Source organism: Zalophus californianus, chromosome 2, assembly GCF_009762305.2.
Source record: "Zalophus californianus isolate mZalCal1 chromosome 2, mZalCal1.pri.v2, whole genome shotgun sequence".
Lineage (NCBI taxonomy): Eukaryota > Metazoa > Chordata > Mammalia > Carnivora > Otariidae > Zalophus > Zalophus californianus.
The window spans coordinates 39,067,942-39,093,892 of NC_045596.1; the positions used below are offsets into that span (position 1 = coordinate 39,067,942).

At 37.4% G+C, this 25,951-nt stretch overlaps 1 protein-coding gene across 2 annotated transcripts in view; it reads left to right on the forward strand.

The window, feature by feature from the left end:
• GABRB1 (gamma-aminobutyric acid type A receptor subunit beta1) overlaps window positions 1-25,951 on the forward strand; it is a 377,502-nt gene that overhangs the window by 204,725 nt on the left and 146,826 nt on the right. The window lies entirely within an intron of this gene.

Genomic DNA, 25,951 nt, shown 5'->3' on the forward strand with positions numbered 1-25,951 from the left:
GAGATGCTGATGTTCAATTATTCATCATTTAAAACAGTCACATAAGGAATTCCCAGTTTTTCCTGCTCCCTGGAAAACTTCTTAGGGAATCTGGATGTTAGTAAGGGATTGGAAAGGAAGAGAGAGCAAGAGTTACACATCTCCAGGAAACTGGGGAAGTGAGGGCAGTTCCACAGGACAACAATCCAAGCCCACAGTAGCCAACAGTATGGCAGTGCTCAGAGACCAGCAAGGAAGCTACAGTGTTCTACAAGGAAAGCAGCTGATAAGATCTAAAAAAAAAAAAAAAAAGATACGAAATTCCTAAATAGTTAGACTGCCCTACCAGGGTATTGTGTTTAGTTTTAAATCACCATATTTTTACATGTGGGACAGTGAGGAGCGTTGTGCATGTTCTGGTCTTTTCACTGAGAGAGAGAGAGAGAGAGTGAGAGAAAGGCAACACAGTAATGCTCTGGAGGAATATCTGAGAAACTATTACCAGTGGTTGCCTTTGCTTTTTTTTTTTTAAAGATTTTATTTATTTATTTGAGAGAGAGAATGAAAGAGAGAGAGAGCATGAGAGGGCGTTGGGTCAGAGGGAGAAGCAGACTCCCTGCTGAGCAGGGAGCCTGATGCGGGACTCCATCCCAGGACTCTAGGATCATGACCTGAGCCGAAGGCAGTCGCTTAACCAACTGAGCCACCCAGGCACCCGCCTTTGCTTTTAATTGTACACATTTCTTTATTGTTCAGATTCCTTACCATGTCCACAAAACTATTTTTATTAAAAATAAAATTGAGAGATCTTAAAAAAACCACTTGGAGAAATTCAAAGACAATGTGATAACAAAAATAATGGTAATACCAAACACCTTTATAGTGCTTGGTATGTACCAGACACTGGTCCAAGCACTCAATATAGATTGACCATTTAATCCTCATAATAACCTTAGAAAGTAGAAACAATCATTATCCCATTTTACAGAGGAGCAAATTGATGCACAAAGAAGCTAAGTCACTTGACCCCAGTCACACCCCTGGCAAGTGGAGAACCATGATTTGAAGCAAGGCAGTGCAGCTCCACGTTCTGAGCTATTGAACAAATATACTATAAAATGATTAAGATAAAGGAAGAAGTCTGAGAGAGAGTGTGATTTTTATCTGTATGCATATGAGGAATTTAAAAAGGTAGGGAAGTTTATTAGTTGTTTATGTCCACAGAGAACCCCATTTGTAAAACATGAGCTCTAATTAAAGCAGAAAGAAATGAAATTTAATATACAAAAGAATGTGACTTCAGTTGAAGAAACTCTGGAATGGCAAACCAGGAAGGTGACTTTCAAAACATGGCTTTATTATTAAAAATACCTCTGTAGGGTAATTATGGTAATTAAACTTTCCATCTTCACCATTACTGCTGTCTTCTCTATGAACCAATGTCTCTCCATCTCTAATTCCATTTCCTTAGCTTTATTTACAAATTGTTGCCCTCCAACGATCAAGTATATTCAAATGCCTTAAGGGATGCTATACCCATCCTCCTTTATTACAGTAACAATTTCATTTGATTGGCCCCATTACTCCTACAGGGATGAAATTAAGATGATTAAATAAAACATATAAAGTGAACCATTAAGGTAGTCTATGTGAAGTACATACAGGAAAACTAATAGAGATTTTTAAAGCTCACTTTTTTAGGACACAATTTTCTAGTACATAAGGAAAAGGCCATCATAGTCATGTTTTCCAAAGAAATGTCATAATGAAATTTCTTTAGTAAAATAGCTGATGGACTGGTAATTGTATACCTTATTGGAATATGCCAGTACTTATCATTAATGTGATCCATAAAGTGAATAATATCTCTGACTTTATTGAGATTAGAGTAGCAAATGAGCTAACAATGCTTACAAATTAAAATCTAGGCTATAGCACTGACAATGGGGGGGCACCTTATTTTAGAAAGAAGGAAAGTATTGAAACTTTAAAGTGGTTATTTTGTAAATGTGACAGATCATTTTCTCTCCAAGTTGTAGGGCCTATGATCAAGAAGATTGAATCCTGCCATTTCTGCACCAGAGAATCTACTATCAGAGAACCTCCCTGCCTTTAGTGAGAAATAAAATGGGAGAGGCTTTCTCAGGAATCCTGATACCCCCTATCCCTACCCCATCATATACTCACCAGTTTCCGTAAAGTCACACAGGACATTTTTCTCTTGCTTGGAATATATGTGATGGAGGATGTTCTCACTCCCACAAAATAGATTGTAATCTCTGCACAATTCCTTGCCCAGTACCTATACCGCCAACCTCTCTCTCTTCCCTTTACAAACGCACAGTGAAATGCAAAAATCTGAGAGAAACATTATTATATAGATAACCTTGAATCCTTCTCAATGTATTCAAGGATAACTCATAAATAAAACCTGTTGTTTTAAATATTATTTGCAGCAAACCTTATACCTAATCAGTGCGAAAGAACTAGTCTGTCATGACTCTGTGGGAGAGAACTGATACTAGACCATGTCATAACCAAGTCTGCCATTTGCCTAGTGACTAATTGGAATTGTACATCATTGCCTGCAAGAGAACAGTGTTATCCTTTCTCTCTCGACTTTGCTTGAATTAAAAAGGGAATCCTTGAGAGAAAAATAGAGGCAATTGCTTTCTCCATGTTCCAAAGATAATATGATGTTTAAGTGTCTGGATGTTGGAGGTCAGACAGACCTGAGTTCCAGCCCTGGCTCTCTATTTGCTAGATTTGTAATCCTGAACAAGTTATTTTGAGCTTTGGTTTCTTCATCTATATAATAAGGCCCATTAAATAGAGTCAAATCATTAACTGTTATTAGGAGAAGTAGCTATCCCTCATTGTCTGGCACACCTTCAGGAGGAATCTGATTATGTAAAAATTCCCTCCTTTCTCCTAATAGATGCATCAACCCTTCTGAATAAATATTTGTAAAAAACAAAAACAAAACAGAAAAAAAAACCAGTATTTTCCCGAAAAGTTACTGTGAGAGTTGGTTTCGTTCTTTTCAAACGTGGTTGTTACATAAACAAATAATTATTTAGATTCAGGGGAACTAAGTTAATTTGTTACAACTAATCAACAAGTCAATCCTGGAGTCTTCGCTCCCTGAGATGAGTCTTGGAGATGAAGGAAGTAGAATTGCCATTCCAGGAGAGATTACCAGCGCAATCCAAGACTAAGACGCATGGTAGTGGATCTCAAACTTGAATGTGCCCCAGAATCGCCAGGAAAGTTTGTTAAGACATGGATTTCTGGGCCTCATCCTTAGAGTTCCTGGTTAAATAGGTTTCAGATAAAGCCCAAGAATTCACTGTTCTAACAGTTTGTAGTTGATTTTGATACTGCTGGCCTGGGACCACACTTTGAGAACTACTGGAACAGGATGATGTATTGGGGGACTGCAGAGACTGTGCTTTGTTACTGATGAAGTAGTGCAATGAGCACATAGCCAGAGATGGGCGAGAAGAGACAGACAGAACCCAGATCATGGAGCAACTTGGACATCTACTCAGGAGTATAAATTTAGTCCAAGGCCCAATTTACAAGGGTCACTGATGTAGGAATGGATTGAGGAATAGGAAGCCTGAAGCCTAGTTGGTCAGTTGAGAAGTTGGTGTAATCATCAAAGGGAGAGATGGTAGGGGCTTGAGGTAAGTCAGAGTGGGAACAAAGATGAAGTAGACAGAGCTTGATGATGTATGACATAAAAGAATGAAAGGAGCCTGGTTTGAAGATGTTCTTCAAGAACTCAATCCATAATAAATTACATAAACTATAATAGTTCTAATTTTTTGTTAAAAATTGTTTTTGAATTGTTTCAGATATTTAAATCCATAATAAAATTGAACAGGTTTGAAAAAACTTGTAGGTTCCAACCAACTACTGACTAGTCTGGCCATCTATATCCCTTTAGTAAACAATTACCAAAGTGTAACAATGATAGTTAATGTGCACTCAGTGCTTTCTTTGCACTAGGAAGTCTCCTATGTACCCTACTAAGTATTCTATTTACTTCTCAGCACACTCTAGAGTGGGCACTGTGGTTAGCCCCACTTTACAGATGAGAAAACCATGGCTCCCAGGTTAAATCATTTCCTGTTTCAGATATCTTTCCTGTGCCCCTCCAAATCCACTCTTTTCCACCTGCTTTCTGCCATAGGAAGCTGGCTTGTGTGGACAAGCTTCCAGGGGGGTTTAGCCAATGAGAGAACCTGCCAGGAGACCAGAGGTAGGGAACAAAGTGAGGTCAGGTTTTATTCCCTCCTCACTCATTGTCTCACACGGGCTATGCTCCTCAACAAAGTTGTCACAGATCCTCTGAAAGTGACCCTGTCTACACAGCTTTCTCCCTCCTGGTCCCAGGAACTAATTTTTCTCCTCTTCCTTTCGTGTATAAAAGCAGTAACACCTCTTCTGTTTCTATGACTAGGGCACCGCACTAATCATTATAATTTTCTTACAAATTGCTTACACTTTTACATTCATCCCTTTATGACATTTCCATTAAATTATCCTATGTTGAACAATCAAGGAATACAGAGAAAGGGTATAGGAGGCAGGGATTCAAAATCCCACAGTCTGACTCTAGGCACCAAGCTCCTAGAGCCTGAGGAAGTGGGGGACAGGAGGTGGGGAAGGATTCGAGCAGTGTCTCTTCTCCTGTATTTTGGAACTGAGTGCAGACAAAGGCAAAGAATAACCATCTAGTTAAATAGATTTCTGCAAATCAAGAAAAGCTGAGTCTGAAGAGATTAGTGAAAAATCTATTCTTTGGCCTCTTGACCAGTTCACCCTAATTGGGAAAGAAAAGAAGGCTCTCTACCCGGCCCTCAGCATCTTTATATGACAGCAACAGTCTGTTTAAAAAGCGCCACCATTATGAAGATACTAAGTGGCAACCCTTGGTTTTCTCGATCTCACACCTCACTCCAGTGCCTGCCTCTTCCATCAGCAAGACAAGTAAATAGTGTGGCGAGCCAAATGGCACAGAATGGAGTCAAAGCTTCTGTGAAGTTTCTGAAGGGCCTGTGTAAAACTAGCAACCTTGTACGTGATGTAGGTGACCATTTTTTTAATGGGTGATAGAGGAGGAGAAGCATTGTTCTGGACAATAGCTTTTTATTCTCCCATATTCATTATCCTCTTCGGTTAAAAGAACTCATTTTCTTGCAATGTGTGGTATCATGTTCCTGGTTATAGAGTGTCATATACACAGTTATGTGTAACTAAAGTTAATATACATGAAATCTTCAGAAAACAGATGGATGTTCAACTTTCCAAAATGGATTAGAACTGTTAATCAGAGCTCAGAAGAGTACAGTCACAACTAAGAAACCAGTTCCATCGGCTTGTGATGGTCTCCTTAACAATGTAACATGCCCCATATCCCTGTCCTAACCATAGATAGATAAGTTTCAGTTACGCAGCCACCATTTTACATTTCAATATATTAGTTCCTTAGTCCGGAAACCGAAAGCTATGGAGATGTTGCCATAAAATTCAATGTTAGTTATTGAAAATAAACATGCTGATGTGACCACCATTGAGAAAATTATAAAAGACTTGAGAAAAGGAGAATAAGCGAAAGTTACTAGAAGTAGCAGACCTCATTCTTCTAGGAAAGTTGTAAAGTGCCAATAAATATATATACAGTACAAAAGAAGTTTAAAAATTTAGAACTCAAAAGAACAATTCACTTATCAAGACCTGATTTCCTAATGAATTACAATATTCAGCATATTTCATTTATGTACACAAAATAACGTGCAATTTCCTATAAAACCTCTGTGATAATCACATTCAATACACATATGGTCAAAACAGTTCAATTTCTTATTCCAGAAAGAATCTTATTAAATTAGAAATGAGTAATGCATCAATGCACTGTAAAAGCTAGATCTCTTGACTCTAAGCCCAGGATTATTATCAATCTAGTAAATTTCTATTCTAACAAATCACACAGAAACTATTAAGAAAATAAGTCAATCAGAGAAAGACATGTATCATATGACCTCACTGATATGAGGAATTCTTAATCTCAGGAAACAAACTGAGGGTTGCTGGAGTGGTGGGGGGTGGGCGGGATGGGGTGGCTGGGTGATAGACATTGGGGAGGGTATGTGCTATGGTGAGCGCTGTGAGGTGTGCAAGACTGTTGAATCACAGATCTGTACTTCTGAAACAAATAATGCAACATATGTTAAGAAAAAGAAGATAGCAGGAGGGGAAGAATGAAGGGGAGTAAGTCGGAGGGGGAGACGAACCATGAGAGACGATGGACTCTGAAAAACAAACTGAGGGTTCTAGAGGGGAGGAGGGTGGGGAGATGGGTTAGCCTTGTGATGGGTATTAAAGAGGGCACGTTCTGCGTGGAGCACTGGGTGTTATGCACAAACAATGAATCATGGAACCCTACATCAAAAACTAATGATGTAATGTATGGTGATTAACATAACAATAAAAATTTTTTAAAAATTGTAAAAAAAAAGAAAAAAAGAAAATGTCTTAGTTCCCATATCCCCACCCAACTTTCTGCTTTTCCCTTGGCTTTAATCAAGTGAATCTATTCCAGGTCATTCCCATATGCAGCTGATTTAGGTGGGCTGCGCCCTTGAACGGGACTTTCATTGCTGCCCTCGATGTGATCAATTCAGTCCCCACAGCCAAATTGATCATGCAGCAACAGACATCCATCTTTCAGACAGCTACTTTAAACAATCTCAACATGCCTCTGTCAATTTACTTTCCCCCACAGACAAGTCTAGCCCTCAACTTGGGCAGGCTTTCCCGGATTAGAGAGAATGACACAGATGCCCATAAATTCTAAGATTAACGGTTTGAATATCCACCACGTTTATAATCACAAGCATGGCAAATGAGGGGAGGTGGGGCAACAAAATTGTGAAAATAGTAAGTAAACAAAATCCAGTCTCTAAAACAAGTAACGTTTTTTTCTGTAATATTTCTAAGGTGTATTTGTGTTTTAGAAATAGTTAATGTTTACTGTACCCTCTTATGAGCAAGACACTGTTCTAAGTTTGTTGTTTTTTTTTTTTTTTTCATTTATTATCTCATTCGGTCTTCTCAACATCCCAAGTTTTGTTTTGTTTTCTGTTATTTCCCACTCAGTCCACTTGACATCCTACAAAGTAAGTACTATTAACACCAGTTTATAATGAAGCTATGTGATGTTAAATAAAGTCACATAACAAGTGGCTAAGTCAGGATTCAAACCCACATTTGAAAGTTTCTAGAGTAACATTGGGTTTTAGTACCACACACTTTTCCAGCCATAGCTAAGGTCATGACCACTCCCCATTCTGGTGATATACATGTCAGCCTTTGTGTCTCATTTTTCTAGTATTCTCAACCCCAACTCCTACTAAACCTTAAAAAAAGGTTGAAATTATTCCAAATTATAGATAATGGCAAGGAGCTCAAATGATTAACAAGAATAAAAATTTTAAGGCAAAATTAAATCTGAAGTGAAGCATGGATGGAGGCAAGGGGGATCTCCTTGAACTCTTAAAGTGACCCAGTGATGGTCACCTTCTCTGGGAACACAGGCAGATGATATGAGTATGGGGACAAGTAAAAAAAGTCACCATGAAGGGCAGATGATTAATATTATCTCGGAAAGGGCAGAGGTAGTCAATGTGTGTTTGACTCAGCACTTCACCCCTTAAATATTAAACCACTAACTCATTTCAAAAATATGGATTTGGGGGGAGGGATCTGGTTAAATATGGAGGAATAAACACAAGTCTATTTCCACCCAGTCCTTTAATATTAACAAAATGAAAGGAGAAATAAAAGTAGTATAAACCCTCAATGGTAAAACAAAAAAAGAAACAAACACACAAACAAAAACTGAAAAGGAGACAACAGTAGAAATGAAGGAAAGAATATGGATAAAAATTTTGTAGGTAGAAAGTTGATGAAGGAGAGGTTACTATCTTAGCTGAGAAGAGAAAGCTAAACTCTTTCAGAGTTTATAGAAGTCAATAATGATGAAGCAAAATATATATCCCTCAGACCTCAAGACTCAGGTTTGGGGCATAGTGTTCCATGAAATGTCAGGGCAGGGCTTAGGACTGAAGACAGGAGAGTTGGTGGAAAGGCTTCATAAAGAGAAGTTAGACCCAGATTTCTTCCCACAACTTTTGCAATTAGGCAAATATCCCTCCCCAACTTTCAAAGACTAGAAGAGTTTTTTTTATTCTCTCAAAAGAAAATGACCAGAGAATTTGAACTCATGTTCCCCTTGGGATGGGGCCATGTGAGTTACTAAAGAGAAAGCAGGGAATTAAATGAAAATCTCAGTAGTTTCATACTGGAACTCCTAGCTCCATTCCCATACCTGTGCTCACAGACCACTGGTAACCCAGGGTATATCTACTGCTTGAGGATTTGTCTCTAAAAGATTTCAGAGGAAACCTGCAATTAGTAACATAGAGGATGGTTTCTGAATGCAAAAAACTAGTCTCAAATGCAGTCCCTCAGCTGAGAAGCCACGCACAGCTTTTAAATGTCTCATTCTCTAAAGGAACAAAGAGCAAATAGTAAGGGCAACAGCAGTTTGAAGGTAAAGCAACTTGAAGAAATCCTTCTATATGGGACACAAAGGAGGGAGAATGGAATTTAGAAGAAACAGAGACAGCACAAGGGACAAAAAATAATTTCAATCAGGAAAGTATTTAAAAATATATCCATAGAAAGAAAGAAGAAATTGTATGCATAAAAACACAAACAGGATGCAAATGGGATACAAAGATGTAAAAAATTTTATAGCTCTTGGGGAAAAAATATCAATGAAAGAGTAGAACAAACATCCAAGAAAACTTCAGGGAAAGTGGGATGAAAAGCAAACAGATGGACAATGAAAGAGAAAAAAAAAAAACAACCTTGGAAATTCAAATGTTAACTCAAGAGGTCAATCATCACAGCAATAGTTTCATAGCAAATGAAAAAACTTAAAATGAGGAAATTATCAAATTAACTCAGGGAATTTTCACAGTCTGGAAAAAATTATTCTCCAGGCTGAAAGAGTTCCCCAAATTACCGTATCTATAAATAAAAAAGACACACTCCAAGGCCCATCACAATGAAATTACAACCTCTAGAGATAAATGAAATTCCTGAAAGCTCCCAGGAAGGAAATTTAAGTCATATCCAAAGAATAGGGATCAGAATGGCATCTGACTTCTCATCAGCAGAACTAGAATCTAGAGGTACTAGTGGAGAAGTACCTTCAAAATTCTGAGGGAAAATGATTTCACCCTAGAATTTTGTATAATAAATCATGTAGAACAACAATATTTTCTGATATTCAAGACCTAGAAAAATTTATATACTCCATTTCTGTACTCTCTTAGAAAAGTGCTGTAGAATATGCCACAGCAAAATGAAATAGTAAACTAAAATAATAAATTAAAGTAATAATAACAATAATAGCAATAATAGTAATAATAGATACATGCAATCTAAGTGAGATAATGAAAGAACCTAACAGGAAAGACAGTGTGGAGTGTGAGAAATCTGCAGATGACTAATGTGCAAATTAGTCACAAAAAGAGCCGTGAGAGGGGGTAACTTGGCTGTGAGCATGGAGTGGGGAGGGGGTGCTGTTTGAGAATTTAAAAACAGTAGAAATATACATGTGATGAAAAGTAATGGCATTTGAAAAACATGTAAAAACAGTATAAATTTTTAAAATGAGGAAATTAATAAAATCAAAGAAATCAACTTGTACAAGAAAGGAAATAACAATTATGGTACACTACTTGGCTCACAGTGAACAAGATTTATATAAGCATAATAATATAATCACTAACCTCTAATAGAAACAGACATATATACAACATACAATTATTATATTAATAATACAGATAGTAACATAATTCATGTTAATATAATAATATATTGATATATATAAATTTTTATATATATGCATATAAATTGTGTGGTAAAATAAAGGAGGTGGGTATAAGAAAGCTAAATATTCAACCATGATAAGAGGAAAGCAGTAGAAAATAGTGGTTGTGGTATAATAAAAAATATACATATTTGGTGTTTGTCCTTGGTCCCTGGCATGGAGCTTCAAAAGCCTTTGGAATTTTCTAAGTGATAAGAGTATGTCTTGTTATTCATAAAGAGCCCTTTCCAACGTATGTGAGTTTATGCTAATGAGATGGGATCCCTAAATAACTTCATGATGTGGGTTGCTCAGCAGAAAAAAAACAAATAACTGGAACATTGGAAGTTTCAGCCTCATCTCCCAACCTCCAGAGATTGAGTTCAACCATCTAACCAATGATACTAATCAATCATGCCTATATTAGGAAACCTTGAATAAAAACTCTGGACAATGAGGCTCAGGGAATTTCCATTTGGTGACATCAGTGTGCTGGGAGGATGGCATGTGCACATTCTACTGGGAGAGGGCATGGGAGCTCTGGGTCCTTCCCCCTCCCCCACCCAAGACCTTGCCCTATGCATCTCTTCCATTTGGCTGTTCCTGAGCTGTATCCTTTATAATAAAACTGTAATTGAAAGTATAGTGCTTTCAGCAAGTTCTGTGAGTTGTGTAACCAACCAAATTTTTGAAACTGAAAGGGGCTTGTGAAGAGTCCCAAATTTGCAGTCAGCCAGGAAGAACTGTAGGTGGCTTGGGGACACGTAGAACTTTCAGCCGGCATCTGAAATGCGGAAAGTCATTCATGACTGAGCCTCTCAACCTGTGGGGTCTGTACTAACTCCAAATTTAATTGAATTGTAAGACACAAAGTTGCTGTCAGAGAATTAGATGTTGCAATGCAGTGGCCAAGCAAAATGTTTAGAAATATGAAATTTAGTACCAAAAGAAAAAGCTAATGTGGTTCAAAGTTATTTTCTCTAGACAGCCAAATTAAAGGGTAGAAACGACTGGGCAGGCGTTTCTTTATTTCCTTAAAATCTTTCAAATTTCTTTATCATGTTCATGTATTACATTGATGAAAATTAAATTTTATTAAATAAGAATTAATTCATTTTTAAGAGGTGAGAGTATCATTTTATTTTATTATTCACTCAGTTCTCCAAATCATAATGTCCATTACTTAATCATTAATTAATTCATTCATTTGTCCCATATTTATTAATTATCTGACATTCTGTGCCCAGTGGTGAATAAAAAGACTTTTGGAATGTGTATTTTGACTGAGAAGAGCTACATGAAAAATGTGAGAGACAGGGTGCCTAGGTGGCTCAGTTGGTTAAGTGTTCACCTCTTCATTTTGACTCAAGTCATGATCTTAGGGTCATAGGATCAAGCCCTGTGTCAGGCTCCATGCTCACTGGGGAGTCTGCTAGAGATTCTCTCCCTCTGCCCCTTCCCCCACTCACGTTCTCTCTCTCTCTCTCTCTCTCAAATAAATAAATAAATCTTTTTTTAAAAAAAAGAAAAATGTGAGAGAATAAATGCAGAGCAATATACCCTATAATATTTTTTTTAAAAATTCATTATCATCATTCTCACCAGTTAGTAGAAATAGGCATTTTTTGCTGGGCAAGTTTTCATGACATATATTGACATAACATGATTAAGTATAGGATACAATTTTCATTGTACAGATTATCAGTTATGATTACACCAAACTCCTAAAAACCATCAAAATAATCAAAAATTACCATAGTATGTGTGGAAAATCATTTTGTGAGTACGTAACATAGGAAAATGCATGTTTTATAAAGAAAGTGAACTCAAGATGTTTTATCTTCATACCTCACTTCTTGTTTGGCAATCACATTTTAGTTTAACATTGGAGTTGTGATCTGAGCTACAGTTTGTTTTGATGGTCTCCAAAATCATTGATTTTGGCCTTGTCTTATGCAGGGTTCAAGGTTTTACTTGAGTCAAATTTAGATTGGTTTCTTTTTTATCCATTTGAATGTCAATTTATTACTTTTACCTTCCAAAAAGAATTATAAATGTGTTTTCTTCACTATCTAAATTCCCAGAAGAGCTATAACTCTGCCTTGGCAGGCTGAAACCCCCTAGTCCCAAAGCCCTCCTATGCCATTGAAACATTGGTGTTCATTATGCACTTTTTTATTAACTTGAGGTTTCTTAGGCAAGCATCATTACATCAGTGTAGAATACACACTGAAACATTTAACAACAGAAAGCAAGATTTCACTGAGACATAATCAGATAACGAAACCATTATGTTAGTCCAATGAATTCTATAAAATCATCTTAGTTGCACCCAGTGAGAGATGGGGTCCAGTGGGGTCTAGGGCTGGGGTGGGAATTGTGGCAACATTTAACATAGAGAAACTGATAATGACATTACCCCTACAGCCAGATGAACCTCATTCTTTCAGGGTCCTCTCCCCCTCTTTATTTGCTTTCTCTCTGTCATTTTATTCTTCCTAATTTCCCAACACTCCTGTTTTCCCCCATACCTTTATCCTGCCAAATATTCTCATTTAGCTTGTATTATGTGTCAGAGCTGATAAGCAGTATATACGTGTTAACTCATTCATCTTCACTACAACTCTGTGGGATGGGTGTAACTGATATTTCCATTATACTGATAAAGAAACTGAGACACAAGATGAACTCCCCAAATTCACATACCTAAAAAATCCTATATTCTTCATTGCTATTTATACACTGCTTCTGAAGCCAGATGCTCTAAGCAGCCCTTGTCAACTCCCACCCCTGTATATACACAAGTCTTTCTGCATCTGGTGACTCTTTAAACCCAACAAATTCCCACTTTCAACTAGTTCACCCAAATGGGTCAGTCTGTTGCCTGCAATGCAGTTGTTAGTTTTCCAATTTGCCTTTTGGATTCTTAGGCCACGTCTACCTTCCAAAGCAATGTGGAGGGTTGTTACAGACAAATAAAAGGAAAATGTCAGATTTTCTGGATCAGGATTTACCCACGTGACATGGCTGTTTTGGTTTTAGCCTTAGGGAGCCTTTTTCCTAAAGATTACCTGTGCTTTATAAGATGGTGTGCGCAGACTGTTGCTCCTAAAATGAGGAATAATTCCTGCCTATTAGCAAGTGAGTTTGCCTCCAGGAAACCACTGAACGTCAGTACAAATCAGAAGTTTCGGCAGGGGCCTAAATTAACCTGCGGGAGCCTTTCAGAGCTGCAAGCAGTATTACTCCCAAGCACAGCAAGGTCAGCCCCGTCACGATTTGGGCTCTGCTTCTAAAGTAGGAATGATTTTTGAAAGAGAACTCGCCTGTTGCTTTATGTTGTGGAGAAGAAAAAGAAATTAAGAAAATGTGACTAATCAAGTGCTAGAAGACTTGAAAACAGAAGTTTTCTGATTAGGAATGCAAAGCTGGGATCATGTCTTCTTCTATTTGTCAAAATGGAGAACATAAAATCCTGCTAACCTATTCAGCTAGCTAAAAGGTTTCCATGACAACTGTGGGAACTTGGAACATTCAGTACTCTTGTCTTCAAAAATAACCTTTCCATATAGGCAAGAGATTGTTAAAAGCACTAACCCACTTCACGTCTCCAGGCCAAGGTAACTACCTGACCATTATATTGGTCTCATCCTACCCTGGAAAAACTTCAAATGGTCTGTTTATCCTACAGTGTAGGAATAAAAATTCAGATGCCTAGCCCACTATAAACTGTGTTTAATCTCAGCAGGTTTGAGCCCTAAACTTTGTGCACTCATTAGTTTTTCCAGAGGAAAACTAAACTTACTTCTATGCAAGGAATTATAGATATAAAGGTTGTTTCTTCTCTCCTTTTAAAGCCAATCAGGTTGAAAATAGAAAATACAGTTATCTCTTACAAAAATTTTTCCCTGAAATGCCAACAACACATGTTCGTGGTAGATAACATAGGAAATACAGAAAACGCTAAGAAAAAAAAAAAAGAATCCATTATCTCACATCCCAGAGAGCCTAACCATTGTTAAAATTTTTAAATATCCTCTTCTAGTGTTTAAATCATCTCTTTCATTAGTTCATTTTTTTAACTGAACCATTCCTTAAGTTTGACCTACCCACAGAGATAAGCTTGGATAATGAGGGTTTATTGCAAAAAAGACAAAAACAAAAAGATACATAGTAAATAATCACCTGGGTAGCAGTGCCCCTAAGACTGACTTTGTGAAGAACCAAAACATAACTTTATAAATACTCAGTATAATTAACCTACCTCATTTGTGCACTGATGTTCATATTTCCCCAGAAAGAGGTTCTAACTGGTCTGTTGGCCATCATCCAATATGGAGCTACTCTTTTCCTGGTTTACTCAATCCTTGCTGAGGTCATAAGTTTAATTTCAGGTATGCAGAACCCCAGAAACTTAACTGGGCCATTTCAGCCTTCCTTGTGCAAAGGTAGTCTCAAAGGCTCCTTACGAGCATATCTTATACACAATCTTATATGTTTTGTTCCCCTAAAATTCTTCATCTATGGCATTTCAGAAGTGGGAGAGTAGAACTGGTTGACCCCAAGTGCAAGTACTGATGGGGGTGGGAGGGTAGGCAGCATTACAGAGAAATTAAAAGCAGTAATTAATAAATAAAAGGTATGAAATTCAGCCTGCTTTATATTATCACAATGTTCCCACAAGTCTAAACATTAAGGATAAAACACTCCTCCAAAAATATTTTTTGTTGTTCTAATTCCTAAACAATTAGTGAAGACACTGATGGTTTTACTAAAATAATATATATTTAAGCTTCAAATTAGCATACTTTAGTTACTTACACTATAATCAACCTTGTAATCTATGTGGGAGTTAATTCAAAGGACTCTCTGTGTGGTCCATGACAAAGGGAATTAATGTTCCTCTCCTCTCAAAAGCAAGTTTCATAGGGTTCAGAATCACTGAAGCTCACTTTGGGCCCAGTTCATTTATTCAACTCCTATGTCCTGTTCATTTTTGCACTTAGCCAGTAAATTTGAAATAAACAGTGGTAGCTTAGTGGTTGTAAATATAAAGGAACAGAACTTGAGTTACTTCAATTTTATCATTCTATGTGCAAATCATTCTCTGAAATGGGGAATTCAGTCTTATAGAAGAATTTCTCCATGTGCTTTTCCTTCCTTCCTTCCCCCCAAAATACATACTTTAAAATATTAATTTATTCATTTTTCCTTTTTTATACTGTAATATTTATTTTTTAAATGTATTTTAGTCTATTTTCTTTATTGGCATAAAATCATATAAAAAGGTCAAGATTAGAATTTTACTATCCATGTTTCTTTTCTGATTACTGTTACTGTTCATTACATTTCACAATTATTACTGAAAATAATTTTGTCCTATACAAGAGGAAAGGGTATTTAAATTCATTCCAGATGCCAAATACTCTAGATATTCCATTGTCTATCATATTTTAAGCATTTAATGATATTAACTTCTCATTATAAACTATTATCCAGAGACACCAAAATTTATTTAATTATTAATCTATTGTTGGACAATTTGTTTCCAGGTTTTGTTATTATAAATAGTGCTATATTGATATCTCTGTACACATTTCTTTTTCTGTACACATTTTATTCCTACTTTCCGACTTTGCCTCCATCTAATTTTATGGGACTGCGTATAGGCAATAAACAGGGCCAAAAAACAGGACAAAGGCACCACAATTGATTATCCACAAACTAGATGATGTGAATCATCACCGCAGTGGACTCTAGCTTATTCAATAGTTAATTATCCACAAACTGAGTATCAATAATTTATATGACCTTCCTACAGCATCCTAGTAAAAACAAGAATTAAAAAAAATCTTATGGTTCATTGTCTTTAAAAATCCTAAGAATCTCCCCTTTTTTATATATGCATCTATTATTTATGTGCAGTATTCTTGAACATTTCCATCTATCATGTTACACAGCTTTGCAGAATAAAATCCTCCCAGGCAGCTCCTAGTCATCTGGGGCATCCTAATCTGCTATATTTATTCATGTTTCGATGCACATGCTAAATAAGAAATTGGCAAGATGATGCAAGGGGCTATGGATATTCAGCTTTGTTCCTAAGCTTGGAGTCAAGCAACATTTCTCTGGATAGTTTACTTCCTACCAAACTGTGTGCAGAATATAAGGAGAATCTGATTTACACCCACACCGAGGAAGGAGCTCTGCCCTAAAATCACAATGCAATATATTCGGGAGAGGATTGTTCTGTGAGAGAAAAGGCAAAGCCAAAGCCATGTTAAGGGTTTGACTCTAGGGCCAGACTAGGGGAGTTTGAATCCCACTGGCTGGTTGGGTGACCTTGGGCTAGTCAGGGGCTGAACTGGGCTCTGGGATAAAAGAATAAACAAATTATAGTCCCTGTACTCATGGAAATTTACAGTTTAGAGAGAGTCAGATAATTAAAAAGATAACTATATCAAAAGAATACAGATCAGGACCTCCCATCCAGCCTCAGGATGCTTGTTAGTTATTATTATACTATTATTGAAATTGATGTTACCTCCCATAGAAGGATAAATTTCTTTGAAAGGAGACCATACAAACACACACACATGGAAGGTAGATTTTGTCTCTCTCTCTTTCAATAGATAATTACAGATATAGATATATGTGTATCTGTATATCTATAAATGTACATATATATACCCTGAAGATAGATTCTCTCTACACATACATATACACATTTACATACATACCTAAATATATTTTTCCTTCAGGAAAAATGAAGGGGTGCTCCCTCCACCCGCCTCTATTCTTCAGCCTTCTTCTTCATAATTCTTTTCCTTGCTTAACCAAGGGTAACTGACTCAAATCCAAATTCTACTTACTGCCAGTTTTCTGACCTTCTCCAAAATTACTTAAATTCAATAAACCTCAGTTTATTTATCCGTAAAATGAAAATTAAAAGCAGTATCATCTCATAAGGATTTAATGCAGATTGTAAGCAATAATGTATGTAAAATGTTAAACATAGTGCCAGGAACATAGTTAAGAATTCAATTAATGTTAGTTGCTTTTACAATTAGTACTCAGTCAATATAAGAGTCATCCATAGACTCAGAGCTCATTATTATTCCCTTCCCTCTGGGATCTTATAATTATTAGAGAACATTTATTGAACACTTATAGGGAATATAAAATTATCTATGCATGGAAGGGATTATTTTCTATGGCTGTATATGAACTATTGGATATAGCAGGCTGGTTCCAGATACCATATGTTGTCTAGATAAGCATTCCTTTATCCACACACTTTTACCACCCCCTGTAAAATGGTCCCAGTGCTCAACTCCAGCCTGGGGAGAAGGACGCTGCTCCCACAAGTAAGCCACATAGAGGGCTGAGCAATGTCTTAGGCACACCAACAGGTGAAGTTTTCACCAATAGGCCATGAGAAGAACTGAAAGCATGGGCTTTGTTCATGCCCATTCACAAGATCAATGGTATCTCCTCCCCAGTGCTGTTGGCCAACTATATTTGGAGATCTTTCCTTTCAGACTTAGCCACTATCTAAATGCCCATGCCCATTCAGCTAAAGGAGATTGCTTTTTCAGTTTAGGGAAAATGGTTAGCAACTGGATTAAGTCTGTTTTCAAATCATTTTGATGTCACACTTGAAATAAAGCCTTTGAAAGTCCAAGAGCTGATATGTTGACAGCTCTTTTCTCTGAATCTCTTTTGACAACTTCTTTTTAAGCCAATGAGTGGTTCACATCCAGCTACCTGGGCAAAGGAGTGAGGGAGGACTTCAGGGTACAATTCAATGAAGCACAGAAGGAGAAAAGCCACAAAGTCTCCAACTTACACATTTATTTCCTCTCTACATCTACAGCAAACATCTCTGCATCTTAGCCTTGGTACGTGAGTAACAGAGAAGCTAGCGCTCCAGAGTAGTCTAGCTCTCTGTAACATCCCATCCCTAGTCCAACTGTAAGAGCAGTGCTTAAATAACACCTTAGTGCTGAGGCAGGGAAGAAGGAAAGGGTTAGATGAGGAAAGGCAGTCTTTAGTACTGGCTAAGATCATATACTGTGGAATCAAAAAGACCTGAGTTCCTATCCTCCTTCAGCCACTTATAAACTTAGTGACTTTAGGCAAACTACTCAATCTCTCTGAGGCATGGCTTCTTCAGTTGATAAAGTGGATGATGATGATGATAGTTCTGACTTCACAGCGTTCTTTTGGGAACTAAAAAATGATAAAGTTTTGGCATAAGAAAGCGATCAGTAGATGTTAGCTTCGGCTATTCTTAAGGGAGATGCATGGAGAGCAGTCTAGTCAAGAAAACTTGATCATATCTGTCTTCTGCTCTGCCAAGCCTGTGTTATTAGGTTTCCAAGATCAGGAAACCACTAGGTGCCTTGTCTGATGTTAGCAACTCATTTTTGTTGTGCAAAATTCATATTTGCAAGCTTCCCAGAAACTGTTGTAGAATGAAGCACATAAAAGATTCATGCACCTTCAGCAGTTACCTCCTGGATAACACTTCTCAGGGGATTGATTAAGGAATTTAATTTAAACCAACAGAACCAGTAATATTTCTGCTGATCCCTTGTGTAACTGTGTTAGTGAACATAAATATACATGGACAGGCTTTGGGTATTCTGTGATTCTTACAATTATCTAGTTCAAAGGAAAGCAAACTGATTATCATATGCATGAAACCGAGAAAGAGAGTTCTGTTCTGTGTCAGCAGGAGGAGGAAAGGTGGTTTTGAAGTATGAATGTCTTGCTACTTTTATTTGTTGTGTTTTCGATGCTTGTATAGAGAAAATAATTGTCAAAATATGACAGGTAGAAGCAAATTGAGTCTGTATTTTTCTTCTCAAGATGCTGTGTTCAAACTTTGACCAAAAGTAATGCTATCTAACATAACTCCTGCAATATGCACATCCAAGTGATTGAAGCCTACGAAATAAGGGATCAGAATCCTTTTTTAATATTTGATTATCATGATATACTTAAGATAACAACTATGTCTAGCATTATATTGAACAGCAAAGAGTTCATCCGTTTCAATATCTTTCACAGAAGCTCAATATATAAAATAAATAAAAAGCAGAAATTCTCTGGTTAAAGTGTAGGTTAGATGTCTAAAAATCCCACCTTGTAGCCTCATCAGTCCCCAGAAATAACCACTGAAGGACCCGGTTTAATCCCAAAACTCAAAAGAACATAGCTTAAAAGAACTTGTATGATGCATTACTCTTTATTACATGCACTTTCACGCTCTTTCATTTTATTCTCACAAAAGTCCTGTGACATAAATCTTAACACCCTTGTTTTACAGATCAAGAAACCAAGATTCAGAATGGAAATAATTGCTAATATCACTTGTTTATGAGTGCTAGCATTTGGACTCAAACCCAAATCTTCTTGCTCTAAAGCAGCGTTTCTTAATTTTGGCACTACTGATATCTTCAGATGGACTATCATGGTTCTGTGGGGCTATCCTGCACATCAGGGGATATTTAATTGTATATTTTGGGCCTCCACCCACCAGACCAAGTAGTATTCCAGCCTTGTAATGACAATCAGAAGTGTTTCTAGACATTACCCGAGGGCCCATGGAGTGGGATGGGGGACAAAATGGCCCTGGGTGGAGAATCAGAGCTCTAAAATCAGGGTTCTTAAGCTGGTATCCATGGATCCCCAGAAAAGGCTCATGAATAGGATTCTACTGATTCTTGAACTTGGATGGGAAGGATTTACATCTTTATTTTTACTAAACTCTGTTAGAAATTGAACATTTCTGGGCGCCTGGGTGGCTCAGTTGGTTAAGCGACTGCCTTCGGCTCAGGTCATGATCCTGGAGTCCCAGGATCGAGTCCCGCATCGGGCTCCCTGCTCAGCGGGGAGTCTGCTTCTCCCTCTGACCCTCTTCCCTCTCGTGCTCTCTCTCTCAAATAAATAAATAAAATCTTAAAAAAAAAAAAGAAATTGAACATTTCTGGGATGACTGGGTGGCTCAGTCCTTAAGCATCTGCCTTCAGCTCAGGTCATGATCCCAGGGTCCTGGGATCGAGCCCTGCATTGGGCTCCCTGCTCAGCGGAGAGCCTGCTTCTCCCTCTCCCAGTCCCCCTGCTTGTGTTCCCTCTCTCACTGTGTCTCTCTCTGTCAAATAAATAAATAAAATCTTTTTTAAAAAAAAGAAATCGAACATTTCTTTCTATGATAAATGTAAGCAATTAGACCTTAGCAGAATTATCAGTACTTGTGACCTATAACCAATAAAAAGTACCAATGTACCAAATTTTCTCTCTAATTTCAGTTATCTCAGGTACTTCAAAACATCATTGAAAAATAAGGCAAATGACTCTAATTACTACTTCAAAATTAATTATGGTAGCTAGTTGACACACTGTCCAATCTTACTTAAGACATTACTAAAGAGGCATATATATTACTATATTTTTTAGGCTTCTATACATATGTTCTTTTGTTGTTGTTTTAAGTTTTTATTTAAATTTTAGTTAGTTAACATACACTGTAATATTAGTTTCAGGCGTAGAATTTAGTTATTCATCATTTACATACAACACCCAGTGCTCATCACAAATGCACTCATCACCCATTTAACCCATCTTCCCACCCACCTCCCCTCCAGCAACCCTCAGTTTGTTTTGAATAGTTAAGAGTCTCTTTTATGGTTTGCCTCTCTCTTTTTTTCCCCCACGTTCATCTATTTTGTTTCTTAAACTCCATATAGAGTGAAATAATATGGTATTTGTCATCCCCTGACTGACTTATTTCACTTAGCATAATACACTCTACCTTCATCCACGTCATTGCAAATGGCAAGATTTCATTCCTTTTTTATAACTGAGTAATATTCCATTATATATATATGTATATATAATGGGATGAATGTGTGTGTATCACCTCTTCTTTATCCTTTCATCAGCTGATGTACATTTGAACTCTTTTCATAATATGGCTATGTTGATAATTCTGCTATAAACATCAGGGTGTATGTGTCCCAATCAGTATTTTTGTATCTAAAAGGCAACCTTCAGAATAGGAGAAGGTATTTGCAAATGATATATCTGATAAAGGGTTAGAATCCAAAATATATAAAGAACTTATAAAACTCAACACACAAAAAAAACAAATAATCCAATTAAAAATGGGCACGAATAGACTTTTTTTCCAAAGAAGACATCCAGATGGCCATCAGACAAATAAAAAGATGCTCAACATCACTCATCATCAGGGAAATATAAATCAAAACTACATTGAGATATCACCTCACACCTCTCAGAATGGCTAAAATTAACAACTCAGGAGAAAACAGGTGTTGGCAAGGATGCAGAAAAAGGGGAACCATCTTACACTGTTGGTGGGAATGCAAACTGGTGTAGCCACTTTGGAAAAACAGTATGGAGGTTCCTCAAAAAGTTAAAAATAGAACTACCCTATGATCATTGCACTACTAGGTATTTACCCAAAGGATACAAAAATACTATATTTCTTAAATTTTGTTAACTCTATTTCAAAATAATTGTTTTCCTGTGTAATCTTTTCTTTATTTCTTTTGCATCTGTACACTTTCTGAGAAGGTGTCCATAGGTTTAACTTGACTGTGGAAGGGGTCCATGGCATAAAAAGTCTCCAAAACTCTATTCTAAAGCTTCTGCATCTTACCACCTTATCCTTTGGGAGGCAAGTGGTAAAGTTGTGTAGTGGTTCTTTTCCACTTGCCTTCAAATTACTTAACCAGATTAAATAATTCTCTTCACCTCAGTTTCTGCATCTGTAAAATGAGAATAATACAAGTATATGCCTCATATAGGCTTTCATAAGGTCAAGTGCTTATTACAGTACCTGGCACATAGTAAGAGCTTAACAACTGGAAGTTGCTATTTTTAGTGCTTTAGTGTCTTATTATATGGCCTCTGTGCAGATATAATTGTCTATTAAGTATTTCGCCAATAGCAGTGGCACTGATGATGCATAGAAATCTCTGAAACATATGCCAGGGAATATAAAATACTTACATTTGTCTCTCTCCTGGCTATTCCTGGTTAGCATTTTCCATTTATAGAGGATATATAAGAAACTCATTTCCTTGAAGAGGGACTTGAAAGTGCTCAAAATTCCATTTGTTCCTAGACACAGTGAGGATAGAAACAGCATTTATTTCACAGTGCTGTGCTCAATGGGTGAGAGGCAGTAGGAGCAATGACAACAGAAGTAAACTGGGAATCAGTGGACTGGGTGGAGCTTCAATCCCCAGGTTTCTGCCTTTTGCCTGCCCCTCCATGCCAATTACCAGCAGACCCCAGCTGATCACACTTTCCATCCCTGCTCACTTCTCACTTGAAAGAATTTATTTTCTCATGTGATGCCAATTCATGATAAATGCTCACATAGGCATAACGATTTCGATTGCCAGACCATCTGCCTACTGGATATTTTACTGTGGTTTATGGAGCCAAGAACTTCACCAGTTGCCCTGTTTCTAAAGAAACAGAAGCTATAGTGACAATTGGTGACTTAGATGAACTGTCTCCCTGCTCATTAAAGATGGCCTCTGGGGGTCAGCAAGCACAAGCTGTACTTGTGTTCCTGCAGCCAGAGTGCTGGGCACTATACTGCTCATTTTCATTGTTCTTATTTGCATCTTCTCTTCTGAGTCACTTGGGGAACTAAATTGAAGTGTGATCTGAGCATAGAAGTGTTTAGTCCATCCTCTTGTCTCTGGGATGTTTGTATGGGATGAATGGATGGATGGATCCAATCATTTAGTCAGTTAGTCAACAAACAAATATTGAGTGTTTGATTATCAGGTCAATTTCAGGATAAAGTCCAAGTTTCTTAGGTTAGTAAATAAACAAAATCCAATGATGTTCAAACCAGAGCCACACATTAATAGGAGAAATCAATTTAGTGGTTGGTGACAAATTTTATAAATGAATAGAATAGGACGGAGTAGAGCAAAGCTATTTCTATATATTTTTAAAGATTTATTTATTTGAAAGAGAGAGAAAGAGAGCACGGGGGGAGGGGCAGAGGGAAAGAGAGAGAAAGAGAATCTCAAGCAGACTCTTCTTTGAGTATGGAGCCCGACGTGTATCTTTGGGGTAAATAACCAGTAGTGCAAATGGTAGGTCATAGGGTACTTCTATTTTCAACTTTTTGAGGAACCTCCATACTGTTTTCCAGAGGGGCTGCACCAGCTTGCATTCCCACCAACAGTGTAGGAGGGTTCCCCTTTCTCCACATCCCCGCCAACATCTGTCGTTTCCTGACTTGTTAATTTTAACCATTCTGACTGGTGTGAGGTGGTATCTCATTGAGATTTTGTTTGGATTTCCCTGATGCTGAGCAATGTTGAGCACTTTTTCATGTGTCTGTTGGCCATTTGGATGTCTTCATGGAAAAATGTCTGTTCATGTCTTCTGCCTATTTCTTGATTGGATCATTTGTTCTTTGGGTGTTGAGATTGATAAGTTCTTTATAGATTTTGGATACTAGCCCTTTATCTGATATGTCATTTGCAAATATCTTCTCCCATTCTGTCAGTTGTCTTTTGGTTTTGTGGACTGTTTCTTTTGCAAAAGTTTTTTATCTTGATGAATTCCCAATAGTTCATTTTTACCCTGGCTTCCCTTGCCTTTGGCGATGTTTTGAGGAAGAAGTTGCTGTGGCTGAGGTCGAAGAGGTTGCTGCCTGTGTTCTCCTTTAGGATTTCGATGGACTCCTGTCTCACATTTAGGTCTTTCAACCATTTGGAGTCTATTTTTGTGGGTGGTGTAAGGAAATGGTCCAGTTTCATTCTTCTGCATGTGGCCGTCCGATTTTCCCAACACCATTTGTTGAAGAGACTGTCTTTTTTCCATTGGACATTCTTTCCTGCTTTGTCAAAGATTAGTTGACCATAGAGTTGAGGGTCCATTTCTGGGCTCTCTATGCTGTTCCATTGATCTATGTGTCTGTTTTTGTGCCAGTACCATACTGTCTTGATGATGACAGCTTTGTAATAGAGCTTGAAGTCCGGAATTGTGATGCCACCAGCTTTGCTTTTCTTTTTCAACATTCCTCTGGCTATTCAGCGTCCTTTCTGGTTCCGTACAAATTTTAGGATTATTTGTTCCACTTCTTTGAAAAAAGTGGATGGTATTTTGATGGGGATTGCATTGAATGTGTAGATTGCTCTAGGTAGCATTGACATCTTCACAATATTTGTTCTTCCAAACCATGAGCATGGAACGTTTTCCCATTCCTTTGTGTCTGCCTCAATTTCTTCCATGACTATTTTATAGTTTTCTGAGTACAGATTCTTTGCCTCTTCGGTTAGATTTATTCCTACGTATCTTACGGTTTTGGGTGCAGTTGTAAATGGGATCAACTCCTTAATTTCTCTCTCTTCTGTCTTGTTGTTGGTGTATAGGAATGCCACTGATTTCTGTGCATTGATTTTATATCCTGCCACTTTACTGAATTCCTGTATGAGTTCTAGGAGTTTTGGGGTGGGGTCTTTTGGGTTTTCCACATAAAGTATCATATCATCTGCAAACACTGAGAGTTTGACTTCTTCTTTGCCAATTTGGATGCCTTTTATTTCTTTTTGTTGTCTGATTGCTGTGGCTAGGACTTCTAATACTATGTTGAAGAGCAGTGGTGATAGTGAACATCCCTGCCGCATTCCTGACCTTAGGGGCAAAGCTTTCAGGCTTTCCCCATTGAGAATGATATTCGCTCTAGGTTTTCATAGACGGCTTTTATGATATTGAGGTATGTACCCTCTATCCCTATATTCTGAAGAGTTTTGATCAAGAAAGGATGCTGTACTTTGTCAAATGCTTTTTCTGCATCTATTGAGAGGATCATATGAATCTTGTTCTTTCTTTTGTTAATGTATTGTATCACGTTGATTGATTTGTGGATGTTGAACCAACCTTGCAGCCCAGGGATAAATCCCACTTGGTCACGGTGAATAATCCTTTTAATGTACTGTTGGATCCTATTGGCTAGTATTTTGGTGAGAATTTTTGCATCCATGTTCATCAAGGATATTGGTCTGTAATTCTCCTTTTTCATGGGGTCTTTGTCTGGTTTGGGGATCAAGGTAACGGTAGCCTCATAAAACAAGTTTGGAAGTTTTCCTTCCATTTCTATTTTTTGGAACAGTTTCAGAAGAATAGGTATTAATTCTTCCTTAAATGTTTGGTAGAATTCCCCTGGGAAGCCATCTGGCCCTGGGCTTTTGTTTTTTGGGAGATTTTTGATGACTGCTTCAATTTCTTTAGTGGTTATACGTCTGTTCAGGTTTTCTATTTCTTCCTGGTTCAGTTTTGGTAGTTGATACGTCTCTAGGAATGCATCCATTTATTCCAGGTTATCTAATTTGCTGGCATAGAGTCGCTCCTAATATGTTCTTATAATTGTTTGTATTTCTTTGGTGTTGGTTGTGATCTCTCCTCTATCATTCATGATTTTGTTGATTTGGGTCATTTCTCTTTTCTTTTTGGTAAGTCTGGCCAGGCGTTTATCAATCTTGTTAATTCTTTCAAAGAACCAGCTCCTAGTTTCGTTGATCTGTTCTACTGTTCTTTTGGTTGCTATTTCATTGATTTCTGCTCTGATCTTTATTATTTCTCTTCTGCTGGGTTTAGACTTTATTTGCTGTTTTTTCTCTCACTCCTTTAGGTGTAGGGTTAGGTTGTGTATTTGAGACCTTTCTTGTTTCTTGAGAAAGGCTTGTATTGCTATATACTTTCCTCTTAGGACTGCCTTTGCTGCATCCCAAAGATTTTGAACAGTTGTGTTTTCATTTTTATTTGTTTCCATGATTTTTTTTAATTCTTCTTTAATTTCCTGGTTGACCCATTCATTCTTTAGTAGGATGCTCTTCACCCTCCATGTATTTCTCTCTGACTTTCCTCTTGTGATTGAGTTCTAGTTTCAAAGCATTGTGGTCTGAAAATATGCAGGGAAAAATCCCAATCTTTTGGTACCAGTTGAGACCTGAT